This window comes from Scyliorhinus canicula, chromosome 10, assembly GCF_902713615.1.
Source record: "Scyliorhinus canicula chromosome 10, sScyCan1.1, whole genome shotgun sequence".
In the NCBI taxonomy this organism is placed as follows: domain Eukaryota; kingdom Metazoa; phylum Chordata; class Chondrichthyes; order Carcharhiniformes; family Scyliorhinidae; genus Scyliorhinus; species Scyliorhinus canicula.
In genome coordinates, this window is record NC_052155.1 from 87584132 (window position 1) to 87606473 (window position 22342).

The 22342-nt window shown below is 47.7% G+C and overlaps 1 long non-coding RNA gene across 1 annotated transcript in view; it reads left to right on the forward strand.

Annotated features, from left to right (window-relative positions):
* The first annotated feature begins 5392 nt into the window (after positions 1-5392).
* LOC119972935 overlaps positions 5393-22342 on the forward strand; it is a 35145-nt gene continuing 18195 nt past the window's right edge. The window contains exon 1 of the long non-coding RNA XR_005462182.1: positions 5393-5789. This is a non-coding gene — a long non-coding RNA (uncharacterized LOC119972935). The remainder of the gene's footprint in view (positions 5790-22342) is intronic.

A 22342-nucleotide genomic window follows, 5' to 3' on the forward strand; every position in this document is an offset into this window, starting at 1 on the left:
ATAAATGATTTTCTTTGTGTCGGTAACAATGATTAACTATCTTTCCTCATCCCTCTTTTAATTTTTAAAAAACAAGTTTAGAGTACCCAATTCATTTTTTCCAGTTAAGGGGCAATTTAACGTGGCCAATTCACCTACCCTGCGCATCTTTGGGCTGTGGGGGCGAAACCGGAGCACCCGGAGGAAACCCACGCACACAGGGGGAGGACGTGCAGACTCCACACAGACAGTGACCCAGCCGGGAATCGAACCTGGGACCCTGGAGCTGAACACTCAAACTGAACACTCTTAGCTTCACCTCAGAGATTGAGCATTGTTGCAAGCCTCACACCCCATCTTATGGGTTTCACTAACTGGAATTCAAGATCAGGCTTTGAGAGAGCCAATGGTGGTTACTGAGTTAAAATTAATAATGGAGGTATTATTTCATATCTAACATGTATGTTTGAAAAAATACATGTTAGAAAGACATGAAAAGTTATTGTTTCTTTCACTAGAATTGAAAATTTTAGGGAGGGACTAATGGACGTTAAGGAGCACTAAAAACTCAACAAGGGGATCAACAAGAACCAGAAACAAATTCCTGAACCCATCATTATATCATTTACCATATCTGAGGATTGTGGCCCACCTACATGGCAGTGGCTATGGAAGTGTACTTTGCAGGCTCTGGTTCAAGAAGCAGTTGTAGATCTGTACCAACTGCTATAAGGATGCTTGCAGTTCAATTGCTCAACAAATGGCTGTGAAGGTCATGTCTTTGCATCTACTTTCTTCCAGGCTGGTGTATGGATCCTAGAATTGCACAATGTTTACAACACGGAAACAGAACATAAAATCTGCATCGGTCTTTTTCTCTTTATTAGTCATCCAGTCTACCATTTCTGTGAATAATCTTTTATCAAGAAATTAACTAATTCCCTTTAAACTAATTTATGGACTCGGCTTCAAATACTCACATCCAATGAAAGAATTTTTAAAAGTGGTTTGTGGTAAAGAAGTGCATCTGGGTAATAAATTAATTCCTGTAGTGCACTCCTAACAGTGCTACGCAGACTTACATTGATGAAGCAGGGGCAGGCAATTCCTTGGGCACCTATAACCGGAGTTGGGTCTTCTATTGATATCAATGCCTACCACTGGAGAATTTTCTTTTCTTCTTTCATGTGATGTGGGCATCACTGGCAATCCCAGCCTTTGTTGTCCATCCCAAATTGATGTTGAATTGAATGGTTTGCTAGGCCATTTCAAAGGACGGCTCATGAGAAAGCCACATTGATGCAAGTCTGTGTGGTGCTCCAAGAAAAAACACTACGCAAACAAATTTCTTCCGCTCTGTGTAAATATTTTCTTCAATCTCCCTTTTAATTCTTGTGACCATTATACATGTTTTACCATCCTGCTGACCAGTGGAAACTACTGCTTACTATTTATCTTATCCCTACCCTTTATATTCTCGAGGACTGCTATTGACCACACCGCCTGTGTCTGCGTGGGTTTCCTCCGGGTGGCCCGGTTTCCTCCCACAAGTCCCAAAAGACGTGCTGTCAGGTAATTTGGACATTCTGAATTCACCCTCTGTGTACCTGAACAGGGGCCAGAATGTGGCGACCAGGATAATTTCACAGTAACGTCATTGCAGTGTTAATGTAAGCCTACTTGTGACAATTATAATGATTATTATTATTAATATTCCCAACTATAGTGAAAAAACCCTACATTTCTTGGGCTGGATTTTCTGGTTCCCCAGCCACATATTTCTCAGGAGGCGGGATTCTATCTTCCCGTCACTTATCAATGGGATTTCCCATTGAAACCACCCCATGTTGCCAGGAAACCCGCGGGCGGGAGTGCGCTGCCGGCAAGAAATGCGACGGTCAGAGAATTACGGACCTTATTTCATAATTTCAACCTCCTAGCTTTTGGCAATATTTCAGTGAATGTATATCCAATCTTTCAGTAATGCGGTCCCAAAACTGCTCACGATATTCCAACCATGGCATTTTTAAAGGTTTGCACATCTTTAACGTTATTTCCTTACTTTAGTCCACCAGCTTGGAAGAACAGGATATAAACTCTGACCTGGAGGGAGGCCTGCGGGGAGTGGAAAGGAATGATTGTTGTATTTAGTGTGAGAATAAAGAGAATTGTATCCTGTCAGCGTGGCCTCTTGTGGAGACCTTGTCTCTGTCTACAACACTGGTGGTGAGGATCGAATGGATCAAGTGCTGAGAACGCGGGCCATTTTCAAATACCTCAGGAGGTCGCTCTTCAGCCGGTAGGCATGCCAAGCATAGGAAAACTCGAGCGTTTTGACGCCAACTTGGATGATTGGGTTCATATGTCAAAACACTTCAACATTTTTTCCACACTAACGCCATCACCAATGGTGAGTGACAACCGTCATCTTACAGACCGCCATAGGTGGACCAACTTATGCTCTGATAAAGAACTTGATTGACCTGGACAGGCCGCACACACACTGCCATTTGGGTCCCTCAACCGCCGCCGTGAGTCACCCTGGAGCGACCGTGGAGCTTACCCTGACTCAGCATTCCCGGATTGTTGGGCTACAGGCCCCAGAACTGTGCCCATCTGAAATAAAATGAAATGAAATGAAAATTTCTTATTGTCACAAGTAGGCTTCAAATGAAGTTACTGTTAAAAGCCCCTAGTCGCCACATTCCGGCGCCTGTTCGGGGAGGCTGTTACGGGAATTGAACCGTGCTGCTGACCTGCCTTGGTCTGCTTTCAAACCCAGCGATTTAGCCCTGTGCTAAACAGCCCCTGCTGAGACTCACACAGACATGGGGAGAACGTGCAGACTCCAGGCAGACAGCGACCTGGGACCACGACCAAACCTGGGACCTTGGTGCCGTGAGGCAGCAATCTAACCACAGCACGACCATGCCGCACCCCAGCTGTGTGACACTGCTGCTAAACGGATACCCCATCGAGTTGGAACGGGACACGGGAGCAGCAGTTTCTGTCATCAGCTTTCGCACATTTACGGTTATCGGATGGGTCTTCAGACATTGGAGCTTCGTGACATGGAGGCCTGACTAGCCACGTATACTTGGGAGCCCTTAGAAATCAAAGGCACCGCCACATTCCCGCGGCATACGGAGCCCAGTCTGCATGCCTACCATTTGTGGTAGTCCATGGCACCGGACCCAGCCCTATGGGGTGCAATTGGCTGCGTCCCCTACATCTGGATTGACAACGCATGTGCCAGATGTACCCCCGTGGACTAGAATGCTGAAGGCCTCGATATCATTAAAGGAGCGATGACCATGACCATGGTAGCACTGTGGATAGCACAAATGCTTCACAGCTCCAGGGTCCCAGGTTCGATTCCGGCTTGGGTCACTGCCTGTGCGGAGTCTGCACATCCTCCTCCGGTTGCTCCGGTTTCCTCCCACAGTCCAAAGATGTGCAGGTTAGGTGGATTGGCCATGATAAATTGCCCTTAGTGTCCAAAATTGCCCTTAGTGTTGGGTGGGGTTACTGGGTTATGGGGATAGGGTGGAAGTGTTGGTCTTGGGTAGGGTGCTCTTTTCAAGATCCGGTGCAGACTCAATGGGCCGAATGGCCTCCTTCTGCACTGTAAATTATATGTTCTATGATAAATGTGGAAGCGAATGACAAGCCCTGATATTTCCGCACCCGTCCTGTGCCATACGCATTTCACAATAAGGTAGACCGTGAATTGGACCTTTTGGAACAGCTGGATATTACTCGCTCATCTACGATGCCAATTGGGCTGTGCCTGTAGTCCCTGTGTTGAAGCCGGACGGGTTGATATGGCTCTATGGGGACTACAAAATGACTGTAAGCTAAGTATCCCGTCTTGACTGTTACCCTGTCCCTTGGATTGAAGATCTCTACGCCCGGCTGAGCAGAGGAAAAATGTTCCCTAAGCTGCACATGAGCCACGTGTACTTGCAGCTGGTGCTCGAACTGGGTTCCCGGACGTATGTGACAATCAATACCCACCAGGGACTGCACAAGTATATGTGGTTGCCGTTCGGAGTCTCTTCGGCTTGTGCGATATTTCAGAGGGTTATGAAGAATATCACGTGAAGGCTGTCAAGGATGGCCATCTACCTGTATGACATTCTCATCATCGGGACCTCGCATCAGGACACATGGAGAACCCAACAGAGGTCCTCAAGCGGTTTGCTTGGGCCATGGTCCGCCTCTGGAGGGAGGATGTGTGTTTTCCACATGCCAAAGATCACATATCTAGTCTACTGAGTGGACATTAGGGGCCTCCATCCAGTGGAGAACAAGGTGCAGGCGATTCGCCAGACCCCCATCCCTTATGGCCAAATGGAACTCCGCTCTTCCATCGGCCTAGTGAACTGCAATGAAATGTTCATACCCCAGATGGCCATACTGCTCAGTCCGATACACCAACTGCTGAAGAAGGGGCAGAAATTGGCCTGGGCCTTTCGCGCCAGAAGGTGTTTCAAGGGGTGTAGCGGCTTTTCTCGTCAAATGAATTGCTAACCTACTTTGACCGGACAAACCATTGCTCCTCACGTGCAACACCTTGCCATGTGGCATTGGGGCAGTCCTGGCACACCGCATTCTCGATGGCTCGGAGCAACCAATAACCTTTGCGTGCTACACACTTGCGGACGCCGAGCGGAACGATGCACAAGAGAATCATAGAATCAAAGAATTTATAGTGCAGAAGGAGGCCATACAGCCCATCAAATCTGAACAGGCCTTGGAAAGAGCACCCTACTTAAGACCATGCCTCCACCCTATCCCTGTAACCTCAACTAACCTTTTGGACACTTAAGGGGCAATTTACCATTGTTAATCCATCTAACCTGCACATCTTTGGACTGTGGGAGGAAACCGGCGCACCCGGAAAAAAGCCAGGCAGACACAGGGAGAAAGTGCAAAGTCCACACAGAGTTACCCATGGCTGGAATTGAACCCAGGTTCCTGGAGCTGTTAGGCAGCAGTGCTAACCGCTGTGCCACCTTAAAAAAGGAAGGCTTGGCAGTTCTGTTTATGGTGAGAAAATTCCACCAGTATGTTTATGGGCGGACGTTCACAGTATATACCGGCCACAAGCTGCTGTTGGGGTTAACCAAGGAAGATCGGGTGATTCCAACGATAGCATCTGCCCGTACAGGCAGTGCCTGACCCGGAAGTGTGTGAAATAACATGAAAAGGTATTGGCCAAGTGTCCCGACATCATTGAATACTCGCACGATATTTCAGTCGGTGGACCCGGTTTCAAGTTGAAAGCACACCTGCAGACTCAAGCAGGTAATTTAACCCATTAAGGGGTGAATTGAATGTAATTTTACGTGGCCCATCTGCTTGATGATTGGCAGGGTGGCCGATCGGCCAAGACAGCTCTCACCTTTCAGCTTCAATCTCAATCCAGGGCTGAAATAAAATTTAAAAGGGTGTCTGGAAACAGGTTCTGCTGCGTAGACACTCATTGCAATTTATTTTTTTGCAAGTTTGCAGCTCCTTGAGACAGCTCCGCAGTGGCTGTCTTCCTGAGGGAGCACAGCAGAAGTGACCAGCCTGCATCCTCCCTTTTCTGAGTGGCCACCCTCTTTCCACCCTTCCTGGCGCACACTTCCTGCTGGTTACCTGTTAATTGGCCAGCCAGCGTGAAATCACGTTCCGGGGCCGCATGTGGCCAAAAACACGTTTTGCACCGGTTTCCGGGCCTGCTGAGCGTGTCCAGCCGAGGGACAAAACATTCACCACAGACTGTTTACAGACTAACCAAAATAATCTACAATAACTGCCAGGTAACTTGTTTTTAAAGATGTAAGTTAGTAAATATAAACAATTGTACTAATTAAGAGAAAATAAGTCAGTTGAGCATTCTTTTAATTCACTCATACATCCTGGAATTGTTAATAGTGTTGAAGTGATTACATTTCATTCTGAAAGAGAAAAAGCATCCATTTGACGAGTGGCTAAATTGAACATTTTCATGGTTTTCACAAATATTTTACAGATGGATTCAAAAGTTCAATTACAAATTTGTCAAATATAGATCTCATAAGTTTTCACATTTGGAAAAAATTATCTCTGCCTAAGCCCTTTTCACTTTGCACAGCACGTTATACACTTTCTGTGAACAGATCAAAGATGTTGCATGTTAGAAATGGTTCTTTATATGCCAGGATTTGAAGCTTTCAGGCTTAAGAGATAGAACTCTCAAATTTAAACTGTGGTGTCACTCAAATTGCAAATACTTGACTGTAGGTGGGCTGGAGGGGGTGGGGATACAACTCTGTCCTCCGCAAACACCACTAGGGGCTGGTTTAGCACAGGGCTAAATTGCTGGCTTTGAAAGTAGACCAAGGCAGGCCAGCAGCACAGTTCAATTCCCGTACCAGCCTCCCCGAACAGGCACTGGAATGTGGCGACGAGGGGCTTTCCACATTAACTTCATTTGAAGACTACTTGTGACAATAAGTGATTTTCATTTCATTTCATATGTCTACAGAATTATTGAACTGGATTCACCCCAGCAATTGGCCCACTGAGAAGTAATCCCAAAGTTCACGGTGCCGAGGTTCCAGGTTCGATCCCAGCTCTGGGTCATTGTCCGTGTGGAGTTTGCACATTCTCCCCGTGTTTGCGTGGGTTTCGCCCCCACAACCCAAAGATGTGCAGGGTAGGTGGATTGGCCACGCTAAATTGCCCCTTAATTGGAAAAAATGAATTGGATACTCTAAATTTATTTTTACAAATGTGATCCCAAAGGAAAATGGGGTGACAGGGAGAGGAAGAAGAACTTTATTCAAATTCCTGTCTCTAAATCTGTCCACAAAAATCTTTTCTTCTCCCTCTGACCATTGATGTTTGCCACAGTGCCTACTGTCCACCCCCATGGCATGTAAATGGCGTGTGAGTAATGGAGCTTGGAATTTTGGTCAATTTCCCTTGATTTTTTGTCCCTGAAGTGTTAATGGAAGGATAGCCAAGTGAAAGGATACAGTACAAGGACTGTGGAGACAGGAAGCAAGAGGAATCAATTACACAAATGAAAGGTATGTGATAGGGCTACTCTACCATATGCTAATCCCTCCAACTGTTAGCTTTTCTGTTGTTGAGCTCATACCTCATCAATTCTGAATATCGGCTTGCACACTTCGGAAGCTTCTGTCCTCTTTAAACCAAGCTCTGCCCATTTCAGCGATCACAGCAAGTACCCCACACATGCAATTTATCCCAAATATGGGATAAATGGGATTGTTCCATGACCAGACTGGGTTGTTTGGGCAGCAGTTTTTCTCCAACTCAATTCCAATGATGATATTGTCCCAAAGGAACAATCCTTCCCTGTGTCCTGAGATTGGGAAGACTTCGAACAAAGTTCTTTATTGTCTATGAAAAGAACAATGAACTCTTTTTCTGTGCATTTGTGTTGGTACAGTACTCGCGCTTCTGAACATTTTAGGGATTCTTGCCTGCACCCAATCCCTGTGGCTTTTCTCCCGATATTCACACACAACCTCCCTGACTAACGTCGGACATTCTTTTCATGTATATTTCTGGAGGGCGGAGTAATATGTTGGAAAATGAGAAGTAATCGCAATTTTAGGTTTAGTATTAGCACAACCCCCAACATTACTTTCAGTCTGTTACTTTTAAAATAAATGTCCATCTACTTTTGCATTCTTTTATTAAGTAATGAAGTAAATACGGATAAATCAGGGCATAAAACACCAGCAACTTCCACTGAAAATCATCCAAGTTTCTGAAACTTGCCTGAGTATATGAGTTAATTCAGATTCTGTAACCTAAATTTCACACTTAACATGTGAAACAAGTCCACCTTCTGAGTCGTTACTGCCATAAAGCAAATTAATCCACTACCAGCAACTCAAAAACCTACCTGTAGGATCATAGATGCTTTCTGAATGAAGCATAATTAAAACCACGGGCTGGATTTTATTGTATCCACTGACCATATTTTCGATGCGGGCACACTTAAAATAGGGTGCTTCCTGTCCGTCCGCATATTACGAGGGGTGGGCGGGCGCTGAAATTTGCAGTTTTTCTGCCTTATTTAAATAGATAATCAAGGATCAATTAGTCTTGGTGCCATGCCAATTAACCCTGAAATTTCCACCCCCAAGATACCCATCTCTGCCTTAAACCCAACAACCCAGCCCCACCCCACTCCCTAACCCGCCCAGACCCTCCCTGCCCATGATCCCGACCGTACCATTTTCTAGGGATCCATTGGGTCTTCTGCTTTCGTTTCGCAGTCCCAGCAGTGCTCATTGATGCACTCTTGGCATTACTGGAACAGAAGGATTGGCCGACAGCTCCGGAGGGCAGGACCTCCTCCCCAGTGAGGGGCTGAAGTCCCATAGGCAGGCTATTTAGCGTGTCCTGACATGTCGGCGTGGTTGACTCCTTGCTGACCTTGCTCCCTGGGGATGGAGTACTGAGCCATCCATATCACCTGTCTGCCCCTTGGCACTGAAGAATACTTTGTTGCATTTATCCTTCAAAGTTTTTCAAAGGAAATGTAACCATTGAAAATATATTTTCAAACTTATGGATCTAGACTATTTAAGCTAGCCCTTTGTCACAATTCTGGTATTTTAAAGTCACTAAAATTAGCATTGCTCAATAATGAATAATAATTATTCAAAACTATTTCTTTAACTGAGTAGCATGTTTTCGGCCCTAATCATTAAGAGTGGACCTTTTTAATTCCTCAAGAGTTGAGAAGAACAGAAAATCTTAGTTGGTGTTTCCAATACATTTGATTCCAAGTATTATATTACGTTGCTGAATAGAGAGACTGATGCACGATCAATTGCACAAAGACGAGAGTTGAATACAACTGAGGCTTTATTACTCTAAGATGTGTGGCCTCCTACAGCAGCTGGCGAAATGGCTGCTGTACGGGGAGCATACATATTTATACTCTGCCTACTGGGCGGAGTCAGCAGGCAGGGACTACCCCCGTATCCTGTAGTACAGGGCCTTACATACCCTAATATATCCAGCAATGGTTACTACAACAGAGACATGATAGTGAATCTTTTTGCCTTGCACTCATCAGGTCAAATGCAAGAATGTCAAATTGCATACGATGGCAACAATTTAGGGACAATTTAAAAGGAGCCAGTGGCATGGTGGCACAGTGGTTAGCACTGCTGCCTCACAGCGCCAGGGACCCGGGTTCAATTCCGGCCTTGGGTCTGTATGGAGTTTGCACTTTCTCCCTGTCTCTGTGTGAATTTCCTCCGGTTGCTACGGTTTCCTCTCACAGTTCAAACATGTGCAGGTTAGGTGGATTGGCCATGTTAAATTTCCCCTTAGTGTCCAGTGATAGTCAGGTTTTGGGGATAGGGAGGGGGAATGGGCCTAGGTAGGGTGCTCTCTTAGAGGGTCAGTGCAGACTCAGCGGCCTCTTCTGCAATGTAGGAATTCTATGGTTCTAAGATGAAGCTTGTGCTAGACGCAGTCAGCCACTGAATATAAAGCAGAAAGTGTTCTGATCCTTATCACTTCACGCCATCACATAATTCACCGATTTTATTAATAGAAATTAAACAAAACAAGGAACAGAAACCTTTCTTGAAATGAGACAAAACTTAATTTTATTCAAACACATTCCTCTTGAAATCTTGAAGAAGTAAACTTGCATTTGAATCTTTTGAAATGTATACACCCTGGGCTTATTAGTGTGAACCTTGAATATATTCCAGAACTACAAAAGAACTTGCTTTGCGATATTGAGAGCTCGTCTGACATAATATTTTTCAATCAAAAATGCTAACAACTTTCAAAAAATGTATCTCTTCCTCACTCGCTTACATATATTACATAGAATTTACAGTGCAGAAGGAGGCCATTTGGCCCATCGAGTCTGCACCGGCTCTTGGAAAGAGCACCCTACCCCCTATCCAAGGTCAACACCTCCACCCTATCCCCATTACCCAGTAACCCCACCCAACACTAAGGGCAATTTTGGATACTAAGGGCAATTTATCATGGCCAATCCACCTAACCCGCACATCTTTGGACTTGGGAGGAAACCGGAGCACCCGGAGGAAACCCACGCACACACTGGGAGGATGTGCAGACTCCGCACAGACAGTGCCCAAGCCGGAATCGAACCTGGGACCCTGGAGCTGTGAAGCGATTGTGCTATCCACAAGGCTACCTTAGGGGACAAACAACAGCAAAATTGGTCCTTTGACATTTGCATGGTACAAGTGAACTATTTAGTCAATCAGCCCAGTTATCAAATGGCTAAAATGATGTGAGTGCTTTCACCTCTGAGAATATTTCACTTTGCACCTGTGCTACTGTATGGGTCAAAGCCCCCTTTTTGATACCGTGGGCAAACTCCAGAGGCTTAAGCAGCACCGTATTTATATTGCCAGCTTGGCACTGACTTTTGAGGTAAAACTAGCATTGAAATGACAGTGTAAATGTGCTATTAGGTGATATTTCGTACTTATAAAATCAAGCATTTGGAGGCGCCAATCTCCATCCCACAATCTCCACCCCCCCCATGCGGCCCTCACCAGGGGTAGGTAGCGCTGGGCGAGGGCGAGCAGCCACCCGGGGTGTGCCACCTCCACCACTGTGCCACTGGCACCAATCCCCGGCCCACACACCCATAGCCCCCCCCCACCCCAAAAGTGATTGACCCCACCTGCCAGTCCGCACGTACCCCATCCTGCACCAAATGCCAATCCTCCATGCCGCCTGCCATGGTCGGGTACCCTGCACACAGTCCACCAGCTGTGGACCCCCTGTGCTGGCCGTGTTTGAATGTCTCACACTGTGCATTATCTATCCCCCAGGAAAAGGTGGCCCACAACTGCAGGGAGCTGGAGGATACTGGAGAGGGACCGCTGGACCTGCGGCCCCTCACCATCTCAGAGCAGGGGACGTTGGACCTGGTCAGTGGGGTCAGAGAGCAGGCAGTCACCGAGGTGGAGGTCTGCATTGGGGAACTGAGTGAGGTCACAGTGAATAGCAATGTCCCTATGGCACGTGTGGCACCCCCCCCCCCCCCCCCCCCCCCCCCGTGCTCCCTACCCGTGGTCTAACCATGCAACGTGTCTTGTCGGATCACGTGCCGATGAGGCAAGTCCATCTGAGGTCCCCCGATCCCGGACACAACCCCAAGACTCATCTGGCGATGAGATGGGACCTGCACTGATGAAGCATCTAAGTTAGCAACAGGCACTAAGGCACAATGCCTGTATATATCACAACAAACACCTGTTCGGCAACTTTGTGACCTGCCTACGTGCTCAGTCTGAAGAGTGTGAGGGATGGTCTGGCTAGGCTTGGGGCTGATGGTGTGCAGGGTAGGGGGGAGGGGAGTCCGGTGGTGTGGGGCGTGGGAGATGGGCAAAGGCCTGGGCAGTCAGGGGCCACCCCCGGGGTCGGCCCCAGTGGGCGGCAGAGGATGAGGTCAGAAATACAGGGGTGCCATGTGAGAGGGCTATACGGTGTGTGACTCACCGCTGCACAGTGCCCCGATGCCCAAACTCGCGCTCCTCCCCCCCCCCCCCCCCCCCCCCCCCCCCCCGCCCCCCCTGCTCCCCATCTCCACCACCTCCACCACCCCTGAAACTGTGAGAGAATGGCCTGTACACATGCAGGGATCACCCGGGCGGACAATGGAAAGTGCTACCGAAGGCAGGGGTCAGACCTCATGAAACGATGCTGGGCACCAGATCTCATCGCGCAGCGGGATATCATCATCCTCCACTCCACGGTCCAGACCCGCTGATACTGCCAACCCAGGGCACTACCCTGTAGTAAAGCAGGTAGGAAGCATGGAGAGAGATTGGGGAGGGGTGCAGGGAGTGGACAGAAGGGGGATGTGGTTGTGGGGGGACGTTCGAGCAGGCCCCGTAACCAGCGAACCTGGTGGCGATTAGACTGTCCCAGGGCATGCCGGCCCTGGCGCACACATTGTGCAGCCTCCTGTGGTGACCCTGGCCCAATGCCCCGTACACCCTGGCCCTCCTCCACATCCTCCTTGATGGACGAGGCCTAGTGTTCTTCCTTTTCTTCTAATATGTTGCCCCTCTGCTGCACAATGTTGTGGAGGACGCAGCAGGCCACCATGATGTGGGAGATTCTCCTGGGGCTATACTGGAAAACCCCTCGAGTGCGGTCCAGGCCCCTGAATCGCATCTTGAGCCAATGCACCAGTCGATCGCACAGCTGGTCGCTGTATGGGCGTCATTATAGCGGGTTTACGCATTGGTCTGAGGCCTCCGGATAGGCGTCATCAGCCACGACCGCAGCCGATACCGCCTGTCATCCAGAAGCCAACCCCTCACCTGGGGTGTGCTTCAAAAGTGTCAGGCGCCGTTGAGTGCACTAGGATAAAGGTAATGTGGTGATATAACCACTGTAGTGATGTGTACTTGCAGTAGGGGGATGTATGGCTGTACCTGTAATACAGGTTCCTCCGGCAAGCCCCTGCCGGCTTGCTCCGCCCACAGGGAGCTTGTGTATAAATATGCGTGTGAGTCACTCAGACCCTAGTCTACAGTTGCAGATGGAGGAATAGCATCGCACAGTAATAAAGCCTCTATTGTACTTGCCTCTTGTCTTTGAGTATAATTGTTACCGCCACAGGTCTCGTGCATTCTGCCCGGGTAACGGGCGCAGCCATGCATGATGTTCATCTCGGGTCACCTACCAGTTGCCTGTTCATAGAGTGGTATCCCTTGCGGTTTGTGAAGTGCACCCCTTCATGCGGCGATGCTCATAGGGGACATGCATCCTGTTGATCACCTCCAGACCTGGGGCATCCCGGCGGTAGCAGCGGATCCCGCTGCCCGGGCAATCTGGTGGCGCAGATGCACGGATGTAGAACATAGAACACTACAGTGCAGTACGGGCCCTTCAGCCCTCGATGTTGCGCCGACCTGTGAAACCATCTGAAGCCTATCTGACCTACACTATTCCATTTTCATCCATATGTCTATCCAGCGACCACTTAAATGCCCTTAAAGTTGGCGAGTCTACTACTGTTGCAGGCAGGGCGTTCCACACTCCTACTACTCTCTGAGTAAAGAAACTGCCTCTGACATCTGTCCTATATCTACCACCCCTCAATTTAAAGCTATGTCCCCTCGTGTCGGTAATCACCATCCGAGGAAAGAGACTCTCACTGTCCACCATATCTAACCCTCTGACTATCTTATATGTCTCTATTAAGTCACCTCTCAGCCTTCTCCTCTCTAACGAAAACAACCTCAAGTCCCTGAGCCTTTCCTCATAAGACCTTCCCTCCGTACCAGGCAACATCCTAGTAAATCTCTTCTGAACCCTTTCCAAAGCTTCCACATCCTTCCTATAATGTGGTGACCAGAACTGCACGCAGTACTCCAGGAGCGGCCGCACCAGAGTTATGTACAGCTGCAGCATGACCTTGTGGCTCCGGAACTCAATCCCCCTACTAATAAAGGCTAGCACACCATATGCCTTCTTAACAGCCCTATTAACCTGGGTGGCAACTTTCAGGGATTTATGTACCTGGATGCCGAGATCTCTCTGTTCATCTACACTACCAAGAATCTTGCCATTAGCCCAGTACTCTGCATTCCTGTTACTCCTTCCAAAGTGAACCACCTCACACTTTTCCGCATTAAACTCCATCTACCACCTCTCAGCCGAGCTCTGCAGCTTATCTATATCCCTCTGTATCCTATAACATCCTTCAGCACTATCCACAACTCCACCGACCTTCGTGTCATCTGCAAATTTACTAACCCATCCTTCTACACCCTCTTCCAGGTCATTTATAAAAATGACAAACAGCAGTGGCCCCAAAACAGATCCTTGTGGTACGCCACTAGTAACTGAACTCCAGGATGAACATTTGCCATCAACCACCACCCTCTGTCTACTTTCAGCTAGCCAATTATTGATCCAAACCGCTAAATCACCTACAATCCCATACTTCCGTATTTTCTGCAATAGCCTACCGTGGGGAACCTTATCAAACACCTTACTGAAATCCATATACACCACATCAACCGCTTTACCCTCATCCACCTATTTGGTCACCTTCTCAAAAAACTCAATAAGGTTTGTGAGGCATGACCTACCCTTCACAAAACCGTGTTGAGTATCGCTAATCAAGTTGTTCTTTTCAAGATGATTATAAACCCTATCTCTTATAACCTTTTCCAACATTTTACCCACAACCGAAGTAAGGCTCACAGGTCTATAATTACCAGGGTTGTCTCTACTCCCCTTCTTGAACAAGGGGACAACATTTTCTATCCTCCAGTCTTCCGGCACTATTCCTGTCGACAAAGACGACATAAAGATCAAGGACAAAGACTCTGCAATCTCCTCCCTGGCTTCCCAGAGAATCCTAGGATAAATCCCATCTGGCCCAGGGGACTTATCTATTTTTACACTTTCCAAAATTGCTAACACCTCCTCCTTGTGAACCTCAATTCCATCTAGCCTGGTCGACTGAACCTGAGTATTCTCCTCGACAACATTGTCTTTCTCCAGTGTAAACACTGACGAAAAATATCCATTTAACGCTTCCCCTATCTCCTCTGATTCCACACACAACTTTCCACTACTAACCTTGATTGGCCCTAATCTTACTCTAGTCATTCTTTTGTTCCTGATATACCTATAGAAAGCCTTAGGGTTTTCCTTGATCCTGTCCGCCAACGACTTTTCGTGTCCTCTTCTCGCTCTTCTTAACTCTCCCTTTAGGTCCTTCCTGGCTAACTTGTAACTCTCAAGTACCCTAACTGAGCCTTCATGTCTCATCCTAACATAAGCCTTCTTCCTCTTGACAAGTGCTTCAACTTCCTTCGTAAACCACGGTTCCCTTGCTCGACAACTTCCTCCCTGCCTGACAGGTACATACTTATCAAGGACACGCAGTAGCTGTTCCTTGAAAAAGCTCCACATTTCGATTGTACCCATCCCCTGCAGTTTCCTTCCCCACCCTATACGTCCTAAATCTTGCTGAATAGCATCATAATTGCCTTTCCCCCAGCTATAATTCTTGCCTTGCGGTATATACCTATCCCTGCCCATTGCTAAAGTAAACATAACCGAATTGTGATCGCTATCACCAAAGTGCTCACCTACATCTAAATCTAACACCTGGCCGGGTTCATTACCCAGTACCAAATCCAATGTGGCCTCGCCCCTTGTTGGCCTGTCTACATACTGTGTCAGAAAACCCTCGTGCACACACTGCACAAAAACTGACCCATCTGTAGTACTCGAACTATAGTATTTCCAGTCAATATTTGGAAAGTTAAAGTCCCCCATAACAACTACCCTGTTGCTCTCGTTCCTGTCGAGAATCATCTTTGCAATCCTTTCCTCTACATCTCTGGAACTATTTGGAGGTCTATAGACAACTCCCAACAGGGTGACCTCTCCTCTCCTGTTCCTAACCTCGGCCCATACTGCCTCAGTAGACGAGTCCTCAAGCGTCCTTTCTACCGCCGTAATACTTTCCTTGATTAACAATGCCACACCCCCCCCCCCCCCCCCCCCCCCCCCCTTTTACCATCTTCTCTGTTCTTACAGAAACATCTAAATCCTGGAACCTGCAACAACCATTCCTGTCCCTGCTCTACCCATGTCTCCGAAATCGTCACAACATCGAGATCCCAGGTACCAACCCATGCTGCAAGCTCACCCACCTTATTCCGGATGCTCCTGGCGTTGAAGTAGACACACTTCAAACCAACGTCTTGCTTGCCAGTGCCCTCTTTTGAACTTTTAACCCTATCCCTGACCTCACTACTCTCAACATCCTGTACACTGGGACTACAATTTAGGTTCCCATCCCCCTGCTGAATTCCCCCCCCCCCCAGGATATTGGTACCCCTCTGGTTCAGGTGAAGACCATCCTGTTTGTAGAGGTCCCACCTACCCCAGAATGAGCCCCAATTATCCAGGAAACCAAAACCCTCCCTCCTGCAACATCCCTGTAGCCACGTGTTCAACTCCTCTCTCTCCTTATTTCTCACTTCGCTAGCACGTGGCACGAGTAACAACCCAGAGATAACAACTCTGTTTGTTCTAGCTCTCAGCTTCCATCCTAGCTCCCTGAATTTCTGTCTCAAATCCCCATCTCTCTTCCTACCTATGTCGTTGGTACCTATGTGGACCACAACTTGGGGCTGCTCCCCCTCCCCCTTAAGGGTCCCAAAAACACGATCCCTGGCATGTCCCCGCTTGGTGCCTGGATTGACCCCGTGGCATAGAGGTTCAGGGCGACCGTCACCTTCACGGCCATGGGGAGCGGGTGTCCTCCTCCATACCCCCATGGCTCCACGTGCGCCATGATGCGGCAGATTTGTTGCACCATCTCCTTGGTCATCTGGAGATTTCAACGGTCTTCGAATGACAAGCGCTGCTGGTACACATGGGGCCTGATGTGGCGCCGCTTTCAATTTACGCAGTCAGCACTCCTGCTGGAAACATGTGAAGGCCATATGAATATATTAAAATAAGAGTCAGATGGCACAATGTTGAGATCAACCAATGTTACCTACCCACACATCATGAGTGGCAGAAGTCAGGAAGCAGCATTTCTAACATTGGTTAAAAAGGGATCCACAGCTGCCCTCATTTAAAACATTGCGAAGACTTGGGAGATATTTTACAGGTAATTACTCTTGGTTTTTGACTACATGTTACTTGATTATAAAGTGCTTTTAATAGCTGTCGGGCAATTGAAAGTAGGACATAAGCAATAAGTGGAAGGAGCACAGGGATCTGCAGCTGGAAGGCAGCAAGCTCACAGGAACTTCTTGCGCTCCCCCAAACTCCCACTTTCACTCCAACACCACCTCCCAACAGCAGCTGTAAGCCTCGGATAAAACACCTGCATTTCACTAAGGAGTAGTGCATAAGGAAGCTGATCCTCTCCATGGGAAGCTATACAAAGATGTGTCGCTTAAGACCATAAGCCCCTAAAATATAGGAACAGAATTGTGTAATTCGGCCCATCCATCGGGTCCAATCAGCCATTCAATCATGGCTGATATTTTCTTATCCCCATTCTCCTGCCTTCTCCTTGTAACCCTGATCCTCTTTAATCAAGAACCTTCTATCTCTTTCTGAAAGACACTCAGTGATTTGGCCTCCACCGCCTTCGACAGCAATGAGTTCCACAGATTCACCACCCTCTAGATGAAGAAATTCCTCCTCATCTCAGTTTTAAAGGATCGTCCCTTCATTCTGAGGCTTGGCCCTCAGGTTCTAGTCTGTCCTAAGAGTGGAAACATCTTCTCCATGTTAACTCCATCTAGGCCTCGGTATTATGTAAGTTTCAATGAGATTCCCCCCTCATCCTTCTAAACTTCATCGAGTACAGACCATGAGTCCTCAACTGCTCCTCATTTAACAAGCCCTGCATTCTTGGGATAATTCTAGTAAACTTCCTCGGGACCCTTTCCAAGGCCAGCACATCCTTGCTTAGATATGGGGCTCAAAACTGGTCACAATATTCCAAATGGGGTCTGACCAGGACGTTATACTGCCTCAGCAGTACATCATTGCTATTGGTATTCTAGCCCTCTCGACATAGAACATAGAACATAGAACAGTACAGCACAGAACAGGCCCTTCGGCCCTCGATGTTGTGCCGAGCAATGATCACCCTACTAAACCCACGTAACCCGTATCCCAACATTAACCTTACACTACGGGCAATTTAGCATGGCCAATCCACCTAACCCGCACATCTTTGGACTGTGGGAGGAAACCGGAGCACCCGGAGGAAACCCACGCACACACGGGGAGGACGTGCAGACTCCACACAGACAGTGACCCAGCCGGGAATCGAACCTGGGACCCTGGAGCTGTGAAGCATTGATGCTAACCACCATGCTACCGTGAGGCCCCTAATGCTCATGTAGACATGAATGCTAATATTGCATTTGTCTTCCTAACTACCAATTAAATCTGTTTGCTAATCTTCAGAGAATCCTGAACGAGGGCTCCTATGTCCCTTTGTGCTTCTGATTTCCAAAGCCTTTCCTCATTAGAAAATAGTGTATTCTTCCACATTTTATTCCATCTACCACTTCTTCGCTCATTCGCCAAGCCTGTCCAAGTCCTTCTGCAGCTCCTCTGCTTCCTCAGTACTCCCTGTCCCTCTGCATGGGTGGGTTTCTCCGGCGCCGGTTGGCAGCAGCCCCCCCCCCGCCGATTCTCCGGTCCACGATGGGCCGAGTGCCCGCCCGTTTTCGGTGGGTCCCACCGGCGTAAAATACACCAGCCCCATACTGGTGGGACCTGGCTCTGCGGGCAGCCTGCGGGGTCCTCGGGATGGCGCTGGGGTATCTGGCCCCGGGGGGGGGGGGGCACGATGGCCTGGGATCAGGGCCCACCGATCCGTGGGCGGGCCTGTGCTGTGGGGGCACTCTTTCCCTCTGCGCTGGCCGGTGTAACGGTCCACCATGGCCGGTGCGGAGAAGAACCCCCATGCGCATGCGCTGGGATGACGTCAGCACACGCTGGTGCTCCCGCATGTGCACCATCTCACGCCGGCCGGCGGAGGCCCGTTGGCGCGGCGCTAACCCCTTTGGTGTTCACCTAGCCCCTGAAGGCGCGGAGGATTCGGCACCTTCCGGGCGGCCCGACAGCCACTCCTCGGCGCCGGTACGGCATGCCCCGCTGGGTCGGGGAGAATCCCGCCCCATATCTTTGTATCATCTGCAAATTTATGAATATTGTCCTCAGTTCCTTTTCCAGGCCGTTAATGTAAATTGTAAATAGCTGTCGTCCTAACACAAGACTCCTTTATCCCCACTCCGCCTTGTGCCAGTCAGTCAGTCCTCAATCCACGCTACTTGGATATCAAAAAGCCACTTGTCAAATCAGGCAAACGAATATTCACAAATATAGTGAGATAAATGGCAAAGGTACATTACTTGTATTGTAAGAAAAGACTTTGTAACAACTGATGCATTCAGGGTTACACTGGCTCCCTTAAGCTCTTGCCGACTGCTTCTATCTTAAGCGGAGTCCAAGCCAGATAACTATCTTGAGCTTCCTTTGGCTTGGTCAAGCAAAGCCTGAAATTTGTTTTCTTTTACAGTTTCCAGTACACAAATTTGCTATCTCTCACATAATATCTTAACACAATATTGCTCGTCACGTCAAAACAGTGAATGATTTTAACATTAATGTGATAAATTAGAGAATTTGCATATCAATAAAAACCATTATTTAAAAACTGGAAGAGTAACTAAAGCTTGTTTTAATTTGTCTTGGAGATACTACAATAGAGAACTGAAAGGTAATCATTTTAATAAAGCTGCACTGACACAAGTGCCCCATTAATTTCAAGCACTCGGTTATTATTCTTTGCTTTTACTCATGTTTATCTAGGTACACTGCCAACGTAGAACTTTTGAGATTGTGTGTTGGAAGTTATTCAAAGTTGGTGTTGAAATATTCACTGCAGTTTTCATCCCTAATCATATACCACTGCTAATGAGATGAAATATAATTGGACTTTATGAATAATTGAAGATTAGTCAGTCCAAATGTGTTGACAATTGACGAGTAAGCTTGTAAAACTGAATAAAATGTGTTTTTTTTTGTAACAATCCGAGGACCTAAATAAAAGCTCCAGAGTATGACTGTTTGATGTTAATGTTCTTTGGCGGTGCCAGAGTGCAGATCAGTAGATCCAGATACATGAATTGATTCAAACTCAATTTGAATTGATTTGAGCAACCTGGACGAACAAATTGCATTTTTTCATGCTTACTCATTTATTTATTGTTTGTGGCAAGTGTGCTTTGCTATCCTGGACAGATACCCCTTGGAGGGGAACTTGCAAGTGTTCCTGTACATCTGCTGCCCTTGTTCTTCTAGGTGATAGAGGTCATGGGTTTGGAAGGTGCTTTCAAAGGAGCCTTGGTGAGTTGCTGCAGTACACCTTGTAGGCGGTACACAATTCTGCCACTGTCCATCTGCGGTGGAGGGTGTAAATGTCCAAGGTGGATGTGGATGGGCGGCTAATCAAGCTTCTGGTGTTCATAACTGTGCAACCTAGGACTGAGGTTTCAGGCTCAGTTAGATTAACTTAGCATTACAATTGCTGGACCCTGTGGAATAATGACCTTCAAAATGTAAAGCAATGCTAAATAAATGGAACGCATCTTGTGATGTAATTAACTTTGTGATTCTGCAGATTGTCGGTGTACTCAGAATATATAGTTGAACAGAAAGCTTGAATAGCTGAAGCAGTTAACTTTATACAAACATACGAATTAGGAGCAGGATTAGGCCACTTGGCCCTCGGCTGCTCCACCAATCAATACGATAATGGCTGATCTGATTGTAACCTCTAACCCCACATTATTGCCTCTTCCCCCCTCCCCGCAATAACCTTTCACCCCTTTGTTAATCAAGAATCTATTTGGCTCTGCCTTGAAAATATCTGAAGACTCTACTTCCACTGCCTTTTGAGGAAGAGAGGTCCAGAGACTCACGACCATCTGAGGGAAAAACATCCCCTCATCTCTGTCTTAAATAAGCAACACCATGGGCGGGATTCACCGTCGGCTGACGCCTGAATTGGGAAATGCGATTGTTGGAGAATCGGCACCGGTTTCACGCCAAATCATGGCCAGGATTCTCCGAGCCTCTGCGCCGCAATCGCGCTCGGCGTGGGGGCAGAGAATGAGACGTCAGACCTGCAATTGGGTCCGATGCCTTCCTGTGATTCTCCGGCCACCGAGTTGCCGCCGGCGTGGTTCACGTATGGTTCCACCTGGCAGGATCTCGGATTCGCGGCTGTTGGTGCAGGGCGAGGGGATCCGTCACCGGGGGGGGCCTCCACGATGGCCAGGCCCACAATTGGGGGTCACCGACCGGCGGGCGCGCGCAATCTGGGGGGGGCCTACTTATTTGGCACCGACCCACAGTCTGGTTCTGCCATGTCGCACAGGGCCAGCGCCGCAGGCGGCTGCCACGCGCATGCACAGACCCGCGGCCGGAAGTGCAGGGCCCCATATTGGCAGCCAGAGCTGCGTGGAGCACTCCGGGGCTCTGCTAGCTCTCTTAAAAATGGAGAATCACTCTTGGACTTTCTCCTTTTGTGATTTATGCATTAGGACACCCAGATCCCTTTGAAACTCAGACCTCCGCAATCTCACACCATTTAGATAATGAGCTTCTGTTTTATTTTTCCTGTTGAAATGGAGAATTCCATATTTGCCCACTTGATACTCAATTTGCTAGATATTTTCCCAATCACTTAACTTATCTGTGTCCTTTTATAATCTCTTGACGTCCTCTTCACAATTTACTTTATGATCTTTTCCGATCTTTGTGTCAGCAGCAAATTAAGTAACCAGTCCCTTCTTCCAATTCAGATTAATGGAAAGCAAAGAGTTGGGATTAATGGGTGTTTCTCTGGTTGGCAATCAGTAGCTAGTGGTGTCCCTCAGGCATCAGTGTGGGGCCCACAATTGTTCACAATTTATATAGGTGATCTGGAGTTGGGGACCAAGTGCAATGTGTCAAAGTTTGCAGACAACATTAAGATGAAGGGTGGAGCAAAAAGTGCAGAGGATACTGGAAGTCTGCAGAGGGATTTGGATAGTTTAAGTGAATGGACTAGGGTCTGGCAGATGGAATGCAATGTTCACAAATGTGAGGTTATCCATTTTGGTCGGAATAACAGCAAAGGGATTATTTAAATGATAAAATATTTAAATGATTAAAACATGCTGCTGTGCAGAGAGACCTGGGTGTCCTAGTGCATGAGTCGCAAAAAGTTAGTTTACAGGTGCAACAGGTGATTAAGAAGGCGAATGGAGTTTTGTCCATCATTGCTAGAGGGATGGAGTTTAAGACTAGGGAGGTTATGTTGCAATTGTATAAGGTGTTAGTGCGGCCACACCTGGAGTATTGTGTTCAGTTTTGGTCTCCTTACCCGAGAAAGGACATACTGGCGCTGGAGGGTGTGCAGAGGAGATTCACTAGGTTAATCCCAGAGCTGAAGGGGTTGGATTACGAGGAGAGGTTGAGTAGACTGGGACTGTACTCATTGGAATTCAGAAGGGTTGGGGGGGGGGGGGGAAATCTCATAGAAACATATAAAATTATGAAGGGAATAGATAGGATAGATGCGGGCAGGTTGTTTCCACTGGTGGGTGAAAGCGGAATGAGGGGGCATAGTCCCAAAATAAGGGGATGAAGATTTAGGACTGAGTTTAGGAGGAACTTCTTCACCCATCTATGGAATTCCTTACCCAGTGAAGCAGTTGAGACTCCTTCATTAAATATTTTCAAGATAAAGATAGCTTTTTGAAGAATAAAA